This window comes from Salvelinus sp. IW2-2015, unplaced genomic scaffold (assembly GCF_002910315.2).
Source record: "Salvelinus sp. IW2-2015 unplaced genomic scaffold, ASM291031v2 Un_scaffold3891, whole genome shotgun sequence".
Taxonomy (NCBI): domain Eukaryota; kingdom Metazoa; phylum Chordata; class Actinopteri; order Salmoniformes; family Salmonidae; genus Salvelinus; species Salvelinus sp. IW2-2015.
This window is the reverse complement of record NW_019945165.1, coordinates 50,181-66,403: the sequence shown is the minus strand read 5'-3', so window position 1 is coordinate 66,403 and position 16,223 is coordinate 50,181. Positions and strand designations below refer to the sequence as shown.

Sequence of the window (16,223 nt, the reverse complement as noted above, 5' to 3'; positions counted from 1 at the left end):
AAGACTAGCTGTCGCCATTAGCATCGGCTAACGGGGATCCTAATAAAAAGTAAAAAAATCAAATTCATTTGAGCTTCCTGTCACAATTGCATCACTCCGAACATACCTGAATAACTGAAACAACACATTCACTCCCATCAATAACAATGCCTTCACAAATTCTACTTGGACCAAATGCTGATTATCACATGGCTGCCCCAAAAACGAATGTTGCACATTACAATTGATAATGGTTTAAACTTAATCTGTTTGCTTCTGTTCTGTAATACATGACAATTGCCAGATTACTAAAAAAGAATATACTCAAATATGCAGGCAACAGTAGAAGTCAAAAACATGATCAATTTCTTAACAGGCTTAAAGCTAAATTTCACCCTGGCTCTGCCACGACATATAGTCATTACCATATGAAACAACATTACGTTTCTTTCACAAACATCAAAATTATCCAAAACACTGTCTAGAATGAGCACATTTTCAATTCACTGGTAGAATCTGGAAGTTTCTTATTCACAAAGTACAATATTCATAATGAATGCATTCATAACACACTTGGATAGTTGTTTACTTCGAACGACCAACGCGCAGTAATCTCAGAACTTCTTTTTGAAAACGTTTGTTTTCACCAACATTTGTCACCATGTCTGTGTGAGGTTCTGTGTATGACTGTGCTAATTACAAACAAGCGCAACAATTAGTTATTTTTCACCGTTCTACCTACTGGAGATTTACCCCAATGCTGCCAGTGGCTTGCTGCTATCAAGAATGATGTGCCTTGCGGTGAATAAAAATTATCAGAGGGATTTTCAGGATCAATGGATTGGGATTCTCGATTACAGGTAACATAACATTAACTAGCAAGCTAACCTTGCTGGACTAGTTAAGTTAGCTAGCTAAAATTACCATCCTGTATTGAACTGAAAACCAACAACAATTTAAATAAATATTTAACCTTTATCTAACTAGGCAATTCATTTAAGAACAATTTCTTATTTACAATGACGGRCTACCAAGGCCAAACCCTAACCCGGACAACGCTGGGTCAATTGTGCGCTGCCCAATGGGACTCATTCATGGCCGGTTGTGATACAGCCTGGAATCGAACCATGGTCTGTAATCATGGCCAAATACCGACCGGGCACGTGCCCAGGGCTCTGACATCTAGGGGGCCKCTATTGACTTTGTTTGTCACTCTCACTTAGATATTATTAACATGGCATAAAWCATGGKAAAATGTGTAGCATTGCATMAAATATTTTWRACAATTGCTAAAGGTTGTCTCCGCCCCATGGCAAAATGTGTAGAACTGCAGAAAACGTGTTTTCTATTTACAAAAATGTCTCTACAGAAAATTGATATAAAATTGCAAAACGTTCTCTCTGAACCATGTCAAGATGTGTAGAAATGCTCCATGGTAGGTTGTGTACAGGTACTGCCTTCCAATTTAGGAAATCCCTCTTCTCCTAACCACCTTTCAAAGATTCAGAATCCATCCACATATTCCATTCTAAATGTAAGACATACCTCCATACTCTTAGAAAAAAAGMTTTCCAAAAGGGTTCTTCAACTGTCCCCAGAGGAGAACACTTTTTCGTTSCAGGTAGAATCAAATCAAATCAAATTCATTTGTAAAGCCCTTCTTACATCAACTGATGTCACAAAGTGGCGCATAGAAAACCAGCCTAAAACCCCAAACAGCAAGCAATGCAGGTGTAGAAGCACGGTGGCTAGGAAAAACTCCCTAGAAAGGCCAGGACATAGGAAGAAACCTAGAGAGGAACCAGGCTATGAGGGGTGGCCAGTCCTCTTCTGGCTGTGCCGGGTGGAGATTATAACAGAACGTGGCCAAGATGTTCAAATGTTCATAGATGACCAGCAGGGTCAAATAATAATAATCACAGTGGTTGTCGAGGGTGCAACAGGTCAGCACCTCAGGAGTAAAGGACGTGCTCTGAATGAGTATCTCTACCACTCCTGCTGTCTCTAAAGAGTTGAAAACAGCAAGTCTGGGACAGGTAGCACGTCCGTTGAACAGGTCAGGGTTCCATAGCCACAGGCAGAACAGTTGAAACTGGAGCAGCAGCACGGCCAGGTGGACTGGGGACAGCAAGGAGTCATCAGGCCAGGTAGTCCTGAGGCATGGTCCTAGGGCTCAGGTCCTCCGAGAGAGAGAAAGAAAGAGAGAAAGAGAGAATTAGAGAGAGCATACTTAAATTCACACAGGACACCGGATAAGCTAGGAGAAATACTCCAAATATATCAGACTGACCCCGACAGATAAACTACTGCAGTATAWATACTGGAGGCTGAGACAGGAGGGGTCGGGAGACACTGTGGCCCCATCCGACGATACCCCCGGACAGGGCCAAACAGGCAGGATATAACCCCACCCACTTTGGCAAAGCACAGCCCCCACACCACTAGAGGCATATCCTCAACCACCAATTTACCATCCTGAGACAAGGCCGAGTATAGCCCATAAAGATCTCCGCTACAGCACAACCKAAGGTGGGGCTAGAATAAACTATAATAATTCTGGGTTCCATGTATAACCCTCTGTGGAAAGGGTTCTACATATAACTCAAAAGGGTTCTACCTGGAACKAAAKGGGTTCTACTTTGAACCAAAAATGGCACCTTTTTAAGTGTGCATAGACAGGCCCTCTCATATCGTCAKTGTTAGTGTTATGTCTTCTGCCTTACCCATCACTGTTGTTTTGTTGGATGGTTATGAACTATTATGTTTCCTCCCATCCTCCTTTCATGTTCTGTGTCATTTCCTACTAAATGTTTCCTTAGTTTGATTAAGTATGCGATTGGTAAATTTTTTGACTTTTAAATTAACATAGCCATTCATTCTTGAATATGACTTAAATGCTTCATGATACTTGTAAAAACAGACCTGGGTTCAAATACTATTTTTTTTAATTTCAATTACGTTAAAATACATTTCAAAGTAAGTATTTGGATTTACATTTGGAAAGTACTGGCATGTACTGTAAATACAAATTCTCAAATACACTGTAGAAAAGTACAATGTTGAGGGCCTAGGGAGATGTCAGGGAAGTGCATGACAACAAAGTTTTTAGTTTGCCACTTATTTTTAGCACCCCGTGATATCCSTMTCCCTAAGAAACTYTACTGAACACAAATYTAAACGCAACACGCAATATTTTCTAAGATTTTGCTGAGTTACAGTTCAAATAAATACATCAGTCAATTGAAATAAATTCATTAGGCTCTATTCTATGGATTTCACATGACTGGGAATACAGATATGCATCTGTTGGACACAGATAGCTTTAAAAAATTGGCCTCACAATGAGCCTCAGGATCTCGTCACAGTATCAATGTAAATTCAAATTGCCATCGATTAAATGAAATTGCGCTCATTGTCCTTAGCTTATTCTGCCCATACCATAGCCCCACCATCACCATGGGGAACTCTGTTCACAATGTTGACATCAGCAAACTGCTCGCCCACATGACGCCATACACATGGTCTTTGGTTTTGAGGCCAATTGGACATACTGCCAAATTTTCTAAAACAATGTTGGAGGTGGCTTATGGCAGAGAAATGAACATTCAATTATCTGGCAAAAGTTCTGGTGGACATTACTGCATACCAATTGCATACTCCCTAAAAACTGGAGACATCTGTGTCATTGTGTTGTGTGACAAAACTGCACATTTTAGAGTGGCCTTTTATTGTCCCAAGCACAAGGTGCACATGTGTAATGATCATGCTGTTTAATCAGCTTCTTGATATGCCAAACCTGTCAAGTGGATGGATTATCTTGGCAAAGGAGAAATGCTCACTAACAAGGTTGTCAACTTTTGAGATAAACAAGATTTTTGTGCCTCCAGAACATTTCTGCGATCTTTTATTTTAAATCAGGAAACATGGAACCAAATAAAATAAAATCTAATTGTATTTGTCACATGCTCCGAATACAGCAGGTGTAGACCTTTTCGTAAAATGCTTACTTACAAACCCTAAACCAACAATGCAGTTCAAGAAAGAGTTAAGAAAATATTTACTAGATAAACTAAAGTCAAAATAGTAAAATAAAAAGTAACACAATAAAAGAACTATAACGAGGCTATATACAGGGGGTACTGGTTAGTCAAGTTATTTTGTACATGTAGGTAGGGGTAAAGTGACTATGCATTGACAATAAACAGTGATTAGCAGTAGTGTAAAAACAAGGGGGGGGGTTAATGTAAATAGTCCTGTTGACCACTGGATCAATTGTTCAGCAGTAGAAGGGGATAGAAGCTGTTTAGGAGCCTTTTGATCCTAGACTTTGGTGCTCCGGGTACTGCTTGCCGTGCGACAGCAGAGAGAACAGTCTATGACTTGGGTGACTGGAGTCTTTGACAATTTTTTGGGCCTTCCTCTGACACTGCCTAGTGTATAGGTCCTGGATGGTAGGAAGCTTGGCCCAGAGATGTACAGGCCGTACGCCCTACCCTCTGTCGCTCCTTACGGTCAGATGTCGAGCAGTTGCCATACCAGGCGGTGATCAACTGGTCAGGATGTTCTCGATGGTGCTGCTGTATAACTTTTTGATGATCTGGGGACCCATGCCAAATCTTTTCAGTCTCCTAAGGTGGAAAATATGTTGTCGTGCGCTCTCCATGACTGTCTTGGTGTGTTTGGACCATGATAATTTGTTGGTGATGTGGACCACAAGGAACTTGAAACTCTCGACCCGCTCCACTGCAGCCCCGTTGATGTTAATAGGGGCCTGTTCGGTCAGTCTTTTCCTGTCCACGATCAGATAATTTGTCATGCTCACATTGAGGGAGAGGTTGTTGCCCTGGCATCACGCTGTCACATCTCTGACCTCCTCCCTATAGGCTGTCTCATCGTTGTCAGTGATCAGGTCTACCACTGTTGTGTCATCAGAACTTAATGATGGTGTTGGAGTCATGTTTGGCCACGCAGTCGTGGGTGAACAGGGASTACAGGAGGGGACTAAGCACACACCCTTGAGGAACCCCAGTATTGAGGATCAGCGTGGCAGATATGTTGTTGCCTACGCTTACAACCTGASGACGGCCGTCAGGAAGTACAGGATCCAGTTGCAGAGGGAGGTGTTTAATCCCAGGGTTCTTAGCTTATTGTGAGCACTATGCTGTTGAACTCTGGGCTTTAGTCAATTATCATAGCATTCTCACATAGGTGTTCCTTTTGTCCAGATGGGAAAGGGCAGTGTGGGAAGGCGATTGAGATAGCGTCATCTGTGGATTTTTATATGTTATATTTTATTTTTGTTCAGTGTATTTAAATAGTGTATTTAAAAGTCCTGTCCGATTTTTTGACTTTTAAATTAACATAGTGCCACGGCCGTCGAATGAAGGGGACCAAAGCGCAGCGTTCTGAGCGTACATATTACTTTAATTTAGGATGACGCCGACAAAAACAATAAACAATACAAAAACTACCTTGAAGCTTAAGGTTATAGTGTCACAAACAAAGACAACTTCCCACACTGAAAGGATGGGATAAGGGTTACCTAAGTATGGTTCCCAATCAGAGACAATGATAGACAGCTGTCCCTGATTGAGAACCATCCCCGCCAAAACATAGAAATACAAAATCATAGAAAACAAAAACATAGAATGCCCACCCCACCTCTAGACCGTCGCTGGGGGCTCCGGACTAGAGACCGTCGCTGGAGGCTCCGGAGTGGAGACCGTCGTTGGAGGCTTCGTGCCATGACTCCTCACTGGAGGCTTCGTGCCATGGATCGTGCCATGGATCAGTCATTTTGCCCTCCCCCAAAACATCAGCTGTCCCTGATTGAGAACCATACCCGGAAAAACATAGAAATAAAAAATCATAGAAAACAAAAACATAGAATGCCCACCTCAAATCACACCATGACCAAACCAAATAGAGACATAAAAAGGCTCTCTAAGGTCAGGGTGTGACACATAGCCATTGATTCTTGAATATAACTTAGACATGCTGCACGATACTTGTAAACATCAGACCTGTGTTCAAATACAATTTATTTTATTTCAATTACTTTAAAATACATTTCAAAGTAAGTATTTCGATATTTCATGGTTTGAAAATACAACTAGTTGCATATTGGAATGGCTACATCCTTGTTTGTCCTTGTTATCTTTTAAACATCACTTATAGGCATGACAGAAACAGTATATCTGATTCAGAGAGACAGGTGTGGTTCTGCTGAAAGCCACCTTAATGTCACATTTGTCATCAAGTGCCTCCATGATACGGTATGTCCTGTCCCCACCGATGGCGACCTGATTTGCACACCTGCAACCCCACACCTGCCGCCCAAACAATAATTTATGAAAGACACAAGCCGACCGTGTGATTTAAGGAGTGACACAGCAGTACAGGAAGACAGGAAAGACAAACCAATACCTTACCATTAGGCAACTTGACCTGAAACAACTGAAAATGTMTTATTGTACTAGATGGAGATCCTGCTATATTGTTCACACTGATCTAACATCAGCAATGAAAGATACAAATACTCTTCCTCTTACAGTGACAGTTAAGGTTGTCTTCAGTGTTTCTCCACTGTCATGAATTATGTCTCTTTCAAGACCCTGATCGTACAGATACACCTCTCTAATTGTTACCACACTGTCACCCTCACTTTAATTATGTGCACGGATTTTGATATTCCGTCTTGAGTCTTTCATGCTTGGTGTGCCATCTATGTTAGTATTGCTACAACTGCTTTGGGTCATCTGAAACTCAAGTGAGTTTGCAGATGTAATCATGCGGTCAATTATTTTGCAACAGTTTTTAAAAAAGAATACGAAGGTGAGAATCCGAACAAGGACCGAGTTTGAATCATCACATCTTAGTACCATGAAGGAATAATTCCATTCCTAATTCTGAATCAAATCCTATTTTATTTGTCACACACTTCCTGAAACAACAGGTATTGCCGAAAGAAAGAAAATAGAGAAATAATATTAAAGCTAACATGTAATAATAATACACAATGAGTAACAACAACTTGGCTATATACATTGGGTACCAGTATGAGTCTATGTGCAGGAGTACGATGTAGTTGAGCTAGATATGGACATATAACTAGGAATAAAGTGACAGATAATAAACAGTAGCAGCGGTGTATTTGTTGAGTCAAAAAAGTTATTGCAAAACAGGTCAATGCAGATAGTCCAGGTAGCTATTTGGCTAACTATTTAACTAACTATTTACAGGTCTAATGGCTTGGGGTAGAAACTATTCGGGTGACGTTTGGTCCCAGATTGGAATTCTGGTACCGTTTGTCGTGCGGTAGCAGAGAGAACAGTCTATGACCTGGCTGGCAATTTGAGGGCCTTCCTCTGACACCGCCTGGTATAGTGGTCCTGGATGCAGGGACTCGGCCCAGTGATGTACTGGGCTATATGCATTACCTTCTGTAGCGCCTTGTGTTCAGATGCTGAGCAGTTTCCATACTGAGCAGTTATGCAGCCAGTCAAGACACTCTCAATAGTTCAGCTGAATAACTTTTTGAGGATCTGAGGGCCCATGCAAATCTTTTCAGCCTCCTGAGGGTGTAAAAAGCGTTGTCGTGCCCTCTTCAGAACTGTGATGGTGTGTTTGGACCATGATAGGTCTTAGTGATGTGGACATAGAGGAACTTGAAGCTTTTGACTTGCTTCACTACAGCCCTGTCGATATGGATGGGGGCGTGCTCGGCCCTCTGTAGTCCATGATCAGCTCCTTTATCTTGCTCACGTTGAGGGAGAGGTTGTTGTCTGACAKCACACTGCCAGGTCTAGGGGTCAATTTGCAATGCAGCTCMGCCTAAACTTCGATTTGGGGATTTTATCTATTGCTTTGATATCACAGGTTTTCATCTATTGTGTTACAACCATATAATCCAGTGTAAGGCTTGAGTATGTTTAAATCTACGTTCAATCAGATGTAACAAAAAATCGTGATATAGGGGCGGCAGGTAGCCTAGTGGTTAGAGCGTTGGGCCAGTAACCGAAAGGTTGTTCGATCGAATTCCCAAGCTGACAAGGTAAAAATATGTTGTTCTGCCCTGAACAAGGCACTCTTCCTAGGTCGTCATTGTAAATAAGAATTTGTTCTTACTGACTTGCCTAGTTAAATAAAMATTAAATAAAATAAATATATATTGGCTAGCAATTTCATTCATTCATCCTTCCATTTGTATGTTCGTTCATTGATCAATTCAGTTATTACACTTTTTTCAGTTGGCATTGTCAAGACAACTGTCACMACTTCTGCCGAAGTCAGTCCCTCTCCTTGTTCGGGCGACGTTCGGCGGTCGACGTCACCGGCCTTCTAGCCACCGCCGATCCACTTTTCATTTTCCATTTGTTTTGTCTTTGTTTTACACACCTGATTTCAATCCCAKAAATACTGTTTCATTATTTAACCCTCTGTTCCCCTATGTTTTTTTGTGAGTGATTGTTTATTTTATTTCCGGTCTGACATGGTGTGCGTGTATTTGTTACTTTGTATATTTGACATTTTGAGTAAAAGTACGTTGATTACTCATATCTGCTGTCCTGCGCCTGACTCTCTACACCAGCTACACATAGGACCCCGTTACCACAACTGAAACCCAGCACAAACCAGAATAGTCCCAGMTCTGGATAKAATAATATTTGTTTAGGCCTWGTACKTGACGTCAATATCCTAAAAAAAGATTCTTGGTTACGCCGTCGTGGGGTGTTTTCACAGKYGACTTGGGAGAACAAAGGGTTTAGTTTTTGATGTGTGTGTGTTCCATTACTTGTTATCCTTTGATGGTTGACTTCTTCTCAACGCATTTTTTGTTACTGATATGATCAAAGAGCTCTGGATGTGTTGTCACGCCCTGACCTGAGATAGCTCTGTTTTGTTTATATTTTGGTTAGGTCAGGATGTGACTAGAGTGAGTACGTTAGTTTTTGTATTGTCTCMGGTTTTTTGTATGTCTAGGGTTTTTGAAGGTCTAGGTGATTTGTATGTCTATGGTGGCCTGATATGGTTCSKAATCAGAGGCAGCTGTTTATCGTTGTCTCTGATTGGGGATCATATTTAGGTAGCCATTTCCCTTTGGTGTTCGTGGGTTCTTGTCTATGTGTAGTTGCCTGTCAGCACTCGTTTTGTATAGGTTCACGTGTCATTTTGTTATTTTGGATAGTTTGTTCAGTATTCATTCTTATTATAAAGAATGTACGCATACCACGCTGCGCCTTGGTCCGATTCATACGATGAACGTGACATAAGAACCCACCATAAATGGACCAAGCAGCGTGTTCAGGAGGAATGGACCTGGGAGGAGATTTTGGATGGAGCAGGACCCTGGARGCAGGCTGGGGAGTATCGCCTTCCGAAGGAGGAAATAGAGGCAGCGAAAGGGGAACGGCGATATTACGAGGAGTTCTACCAACGAGGGAGGCCACAGAAACCCCAAGAACATTTTTGGGGGGGGCACATGGAGCAGTCGGCGGAGCCGAGGAGCAAACCAGAGCCAGTCAGGGAGTCGGATGAGGAGTTTGGCGCAAGATTCCGGAGAGAGGTGCTAGCATTGAGAGTGCTGCAGAGCGGGCGTGCTGAGGTGCGTGTCATCAGCCCGATGTCACCTGGACCGGTCCCACGCATCATGTRTCCAGTGCGCATTCATAGCCCAGTGTGTCCTGTGCTAGTTTCCCGCACTTGCCGGGCTGGAGTGAGCATCCAGTCAGGAAGGGTGGTGCTTCCTCTCCGCACTCGTCCTGAGGTGCGTGTCATCAGCCCGGTGTCACCTGTACCGGTCCCACGCATCAGGTCTCCAGTGTGCCTCCACAGTCCAGTACGTCCTGTGCCACCTCTCCGCACTCYCCCTGAGGTGTGTGTCAGCCCAGTACCACCTGTACCGGTCCCACGCATCAGATCTCCAGTGTGCCTCCACAGTCCAGTACGTCCTGTGCCTCCTCTCCGCACTCGCCCTGAGGTGCGTGTCATCAGCCCGGTACCACCAGTGCCGGCAGCACGCATCAGACCTCCAGTGCGCCTCTACAGTCCAGTATGTCCTGTGCCTCTTCCCCGCACTCGCCCTGAGGTGCGTGTCCTCATCCCGGTACCACCATCCCCGGCACAACGCATCAGGKTTCCAGTGCGCTTCCACAGTGCAGGGGTTCCYGTGATGYTTCCCAGTCCAGAGCTTCCGGCGACAGTTCCCAGTCCAGAGCTTCCGGCGACAGTTCCCAGTCCAGAGCTTCCGGCGACAGTASCCAGTCSAGAGCTTCCGGCGACAGTACCCAGTCCAGAGCTTCCGGCGACAGTTCCAGGTCCAGAGCTTCCGACGACGGGCCACAGTCCGGAACCTCCAACGACTGACCACAGTCCGGAACCTACAACGACGATCCCCAGTCCGGAGCCTCCAGCGGCGATCCCCAGTCCGGAGCCTCCAGCGGCGATCCCCAGTCCGGAGCCTCCAGCTTGCCAAGTCCCAAAGTCGGAGGCTCCAGCGGCGATCTCCAGTCTGGAGAATCCAGCGACGATCCCCAGTCCGGAGCCTCCTGCGACTATCCCCAGTCCGGAGCCTCCGGCGACTATCCCCAGTCCGGAGCCTCCGGCGACGATCCCCAGTCCGGGGTCTCCGGCAACGATCCCCAGTCCAGGGTCTCCGGCGACGGTCCCCAGTCTGGGGTCTCCAACGAAGGTCCCCAGTCCGGGGTCTCTGGCGACGATCCACAGTCCAGAGACTCCGGCGATGATCCACGGTCCAGTTCTACAAAGGCGGAGGGATTAGCGTAAAGAGGGCGGGCTGCGTCCAGAACCGGAACCGCCACCGAGGGTAGATGCCCACACGGACCCTCCCCTATAGGTTCAGGTTTGCGGCCGGGAGTCCGCACCTTTAGGGGGGGTACTGTCACGCCATGACCTGAGATATCTCTGTTTTCTTTATATTTTGGTTAGGTCAGGTTGTGACTAGGGTGGGTACGTTAGTTTTTCTATTGTCTAGGGTTTTTGTAGGTCTAGGTGATTTGTACGTCTACGGTTGCCTGATATGGTTCCCAATCAGAGGCAGCTGTTTATTGTTGTCTCTGATTGGGGATCATATTTAGGTAGCTATTTTCCCTTTGGTGTTCGTGGGTTCTTGTCTATTTGTAGTTGCCTGTCAGCACTTGTTTTGTATAGGTTCACGTGCGGTTTATTATTTCGGTTAGTTTGTTAGTGTTCATTCTTATCATAGTAAAGAATGTACGCTTCCCACGCTGCGCCTTGGTCCGATTCATACGACGAACGTGACATGTGTAGATGTCTGCAACTGTACTCGGCAATACTTATTTGGATGGTCCATCTGTAGTTGGTCTACAGACTATCAGTACCATTTCAACTAACCCTAGCTCTAGCCCAAACTATAAACTTTACTCTAACCCTACTCTTAACCCTTGTCCTAACCAGAAATGTAACCCTTACCATAACCCTTATTCTAAACCTAACCGTAATCTTAGCAAGCAGTTGTTTATCAATGGATAGTTTGTTGATAGTATGAGCGTCTGTATAGCGTCTACAGATGGACAATCCAGACTTTTCTTAACCAGATGAGTAAGTCCAGAATTTCATGTCATTCCCCCAAGACATGCTAACCTCTCACCATTACAATAATGGGAGGTTAGCATTTTGAAGGGTTTATGATATTTGTGCGTCTAACTTTCTCACTCGTCATTATTCACGATTCATTCAGGACTATACGTAATCATGGTAGCATCCACATTAATGTAGAAGTGTTTAGAAACATTTTGTATTCTTATTTACAATAAAAGTGACTCCAAAATGACACAGTACGTATGATTTACAGTTCCATTCATTTCTATTGGGCACAACATAATCTGAAGCACAACCAAACAAACTGCAAATGCATCCAACAAGTTGAGAGTCACAAGCTTGATGTAATAATTGTGTGCTAGGAATATGGGACCAAATACTAAAGTTTTGACTACTTTAATACACATATAAGTGAATTTGTCCAAATACTTTTGGTCCCCTAAAATGGGGAAGTATGTAAATAAAGTATGTCATTTCTAAACGGCTCATCCGATAATGGATGAAAATTCCCTCAAATGAAAGCTGACAGTCTGCACTTTACCTCATAGTATCATTTCAAATCCAAAGTGCTGGAGTACAAGAGCCAAAACAACAAATGTGTCACTGTCCCAACCCTTTTGGAGCTCACTGTATATTACCAGTGCAACGTTTTTTGGGTTGACAGGCAGCGTTTTACACCATACCAGTAAACCATGTGCAAATGACCAGTGTAGCAGTGTTGTATTGAACAGCCTGCACCTAAGGTGCAGTGGGCAGCTGTAACCTATCACAGTGTCGCCGCGGGGTAGCTAGATACAGTTTCCCTCCTATGATTCTATTTCAAGTAAGATGGCAGCCTACACAATAATAAACTCATATTGGTAGCCATCTAGATGTCACCGTGATATGGTCTACTAGTCAATGGCCAGGCCAGGAGTGTCCGTATACCCTCTCCTGGGGGGGGTAAATCTGTTCACTTTACAAGTGGTATGAAAACATTTGGTGGCACAGAATTATTTTTAACTTTTTGTGAGTCTGGTCAAATAATCTGCATTATTGTGTAGCAATGTTTTGTTTAGTTAGCAAGTGGTTGGAAGTAGGTGTGTCTAGTTGTCTTATTTGTATTTGTTCAATGCCTCAATTGATTTCACAAACTGTATTTGTATATATGCTGTAGGTTGGAATCAACATAAGATGAATGGACCCTGAAGATGGAACAAAGTGCATGACAAGTGGCCCAAAGGAAGCCAGATTTTCTCAACCTCTCCATTTGCCCAATTCTTCCAAGAGCTCACAGAGTTTGAATTAAGACCTCTAGTGAGGTATGTACACACACATATACACACTTACAAGACCAGCTTGACATCTCCCTTGTCACCTGTCTTTTGACCSTCAGAGTAACAGCACTTGTACTCTCTGTCTCTCATTCTATTCTTTCTTTTTCTATGCTTGTCCTAATTAAAGGTGAGAAGAGCTAGCAAATCAGAACTGAGGAAGATTATTCCAGAGCCCTATGAGAAACATCTGACTTTCCTGCTCAAACTGTCTCGTTGTGTGTTTCACCTCTGAACCCCATTACCTTGAATAGTTGCCCCTGATCATAGATCTAGGATTGTACCCAATCCCAATGTTAACTTCAAGCGCTATCTTTGTCTTTCTCCCCCACACCACACACACAGAGGCACACAATATAGTTTTTAGATTAGATTAGTGTTGTAATGATGCTCTTATTTGGTTCATGTTGTTACCAATTTTAATAAATGGATTTTATGTACAAATGTATTGAGAAAAAAGAAGAAACCTGCACGCTGCTCCTGATAGTATCACTGCTCATTAATAATCTTTACGTATCGGCCTCACGACCTTCGTCAAAGCTTATTAAAGAGCAGTGATACTATCAAGAGCAGTGTGCAGGTTTCTTATTTTTTCTAATTTTATGCAACTGTTGCCATGCACCTGCAGAAAAGATAGCTCAGATGTGCGAGTGCCTTTTGKATTTTGATATACAAAGGTATTGTTTTTCTTTCATTAGATTTCAGTGTCAATTTACAGCTCATAAAAAGAGGATAGGCCTAAACTACATTTTTATCTATATTAACATATTCTTAATTGTGGTGGCTTAGTTGCTTAGTATCTTTTTCTAGCTCCTAAAGTTGCTTAGTAACTTTAGGCACAAATTTCAACTCTATTGTTCAGCATACGTACATCTATTTCTTAACCCAATATTCGCTGAGTATACAAAACATTATGGACTCTCTTTCCATGACACAGACTGACCAGGTGAAAGGTATGATCCTTTATTGATGTTACTTGATAAATCCACTTCAATCAGTGTAGATGAAGGGGAGGAGACAAGTTAAATAAGGATTTTTAAGCCTTGAGACAATTGAGACATGGATTGTTTGTGTGCCATGGGCCGTAATTTAAATTACATAATAATTAACAACATACTCCCAGAACACCCTTCAGTTAGCATAGCATGAACGTTTTGTGCTTAGGCCTTTATTTGCCACCAAAATGTTCCTGATTCACAAATGTTTATCTTTCTGCCTTGATGTGATACGTGACACAGTTTTGTGTACATGAGAGACAGACACTGGTTTTGTAATGTCTGTAAGGCCTCTCTCTAATACATCCACTCTAGCAGAAAAATACATAGATACACAATTGGTGAAATCAGGGTGACAAAAAATTGATCGAGGTGTGTTCAAAYCCCTCCCTCAAGACTATAGGAGATGAACAATGAAATACGTAAGCAGAACAAAAAATGATATCTGAAAGGACTAATCTCGTGTATACCATTTTTAAAGTGTGTTGACAACAGATTTCACATCAAACACCCATTAACATATTACAGCCAGTCTAATATGTTAATGAATTTAAACCTATGAAATATACCTTCAGTTATTTATGAATTTAGAAAAACCTTTCCTCTGCGATTACTGTCCAACTTTACCATATTCATTGTCTATGTTTTTGTTGCCGTTGTAAACAGATGTCCTGTTCGGCTTGAAATTGATCTTCTGATATTCATATCTATCATTCCTATCATATAAATAAAGTGGTATTTATGTTGTATGTGAACAAGGTGTAACAGATGCAGTTGGCACACAATAATAATTATTGAAATGTAACTTAAGGGAAGTGAATGTCTTTTCAGGTAATGGATTGCATTTKATTTAATTTCTTCYTTAATCCGGTACAGAAAACGAAACCAYCATTTTCTTCATTCAAWGTATGASTAATAGTGAATTACAAAACAGTATAAATACACCATTCAGTTACAATAAATATTAGTGCAGTAAGTAGAAGGAATAACTATCAAGATTCTTAGAATCTTGTTGATAATTGGTAGAACAGRTGTCTWTTTWTTTTACATTATCCTCTTGCTGTTCAATATTCTCATGTTCTCCATAGCAATTCATCTTTACCCTGTACATTWHTGGGTAWTAKATAATAATAKATACTATACAGTTCTAAWAATYAATATGATTAMATTGTCTGGTAYGTTTCCCTSMCACAGTGGTGATCAGTTATATCAGTATAAGTCAAGCAGTTGTGACAAKASAKCAAGACAGATGAGTYGACTTMTCTTGTAGCTTATTCCACTGGAGGCGACAGCATTGTTTATTGTTGATTTAACAACAGATGTTGTTGAAGCAGCTGTGTTTGTTGTAGGACCAGCAGTTGTTGTTGTTGTGGCGGTGGCTGTGGTTGTTGTGGTAGTTGCGGCAACTGTGGTGGCTGCGGAAGTTGTAGTTCCTGTAACACCACAGAKGTTATCTCYTTAAAWTGTACCCAATATAGAGTGRCATGAGTCAATGTTGAGAGTGACGACAATGACAAGGTCAGCAGTGACGGCTTAACTTACTTGCAGTGATGGAGGTTGTATCAACGTTGAGGAAGGTGTTCCCGTGAGACAGAGAGTCAGTCAAGCCCTGCTCCACACTCGTTACATTGGGAACCACTGTCTGGTTCTTGAAAATAAGGGTCATGTTGACAATAATTGACCCACTCCTGTAAACAATGAAATATATAAAGATTTAGTTTTCATTTCGAGGTCAGATCTTAAACCGTTGTTTCCAAGAAAACAAGACAATGTATAGTAATTATTTGTATTTGTATTTGTTCTCTTAATATATTATTCAAACGTATATCACTATAACTGTTATTTTGAGATAATTATATTTGAATGGAGAGATTCATAGACTTACAGAAAACAATGATTGTTACTTACGTGAACTGAATAATCCTACACCTTACGTATGTTAAAGGGTAAATTATTTTGTAACCATGATTCACCTGTAAAAAAATACACAAATTAGTATCAACAGTTTCAACAGTGACGTCAGTGACACAARGTTAGTGACACAATGTTGTTAAAAGATGAGCTGATTACCTCTGTGGTAACATTTTCTGCCAGTTCCTGATATGCTGTTGTGGAAGAATCAGTATAGTCACTTTGGAAATTACGGAACATTCTGAATCCTAATCCCATTCCATTTGACGCCTCATCTCGCTGTCGGTGCCGCTGTTGACTTAGTTGTGGTAGCGGTGGCTGTGGTGGTTGTGGAACAATTTTGGTTGTCGTTGGTACAGTGGTGTTTTTGGCGCAGCTGTGGTTGGTCACAGGAAGCTGTGGTTGTAGTCGAAGCAGTTTGTGGTTTTCGTGCAGCAACAGTGGT

The 16,223-nt window shown here is 42.3% G+C and overlaps 1 long non-coding RNA gene across 1 annotated transcript; it reads right to left on the bottom strand.

Annotated features, from left to right (window-relative positions):
* Positions 1-14,687: 14,687 nt before the first annotated feature.
* Positions 14,688-16,223, bottom strand: LOC112076629 (uncharacterized). Its single transcript, XR_011477831.1, has 4 exons — positions 15,938-16,223; positions 15,776-15,840; positions 15,410-15,555; positions 14,688-15,300 (listed from the first exon to the last, which is right to left on the bottom strand). It is a non-coding gene; the product is annotated as an uncharacterized lncRNA (long non-coding RNA).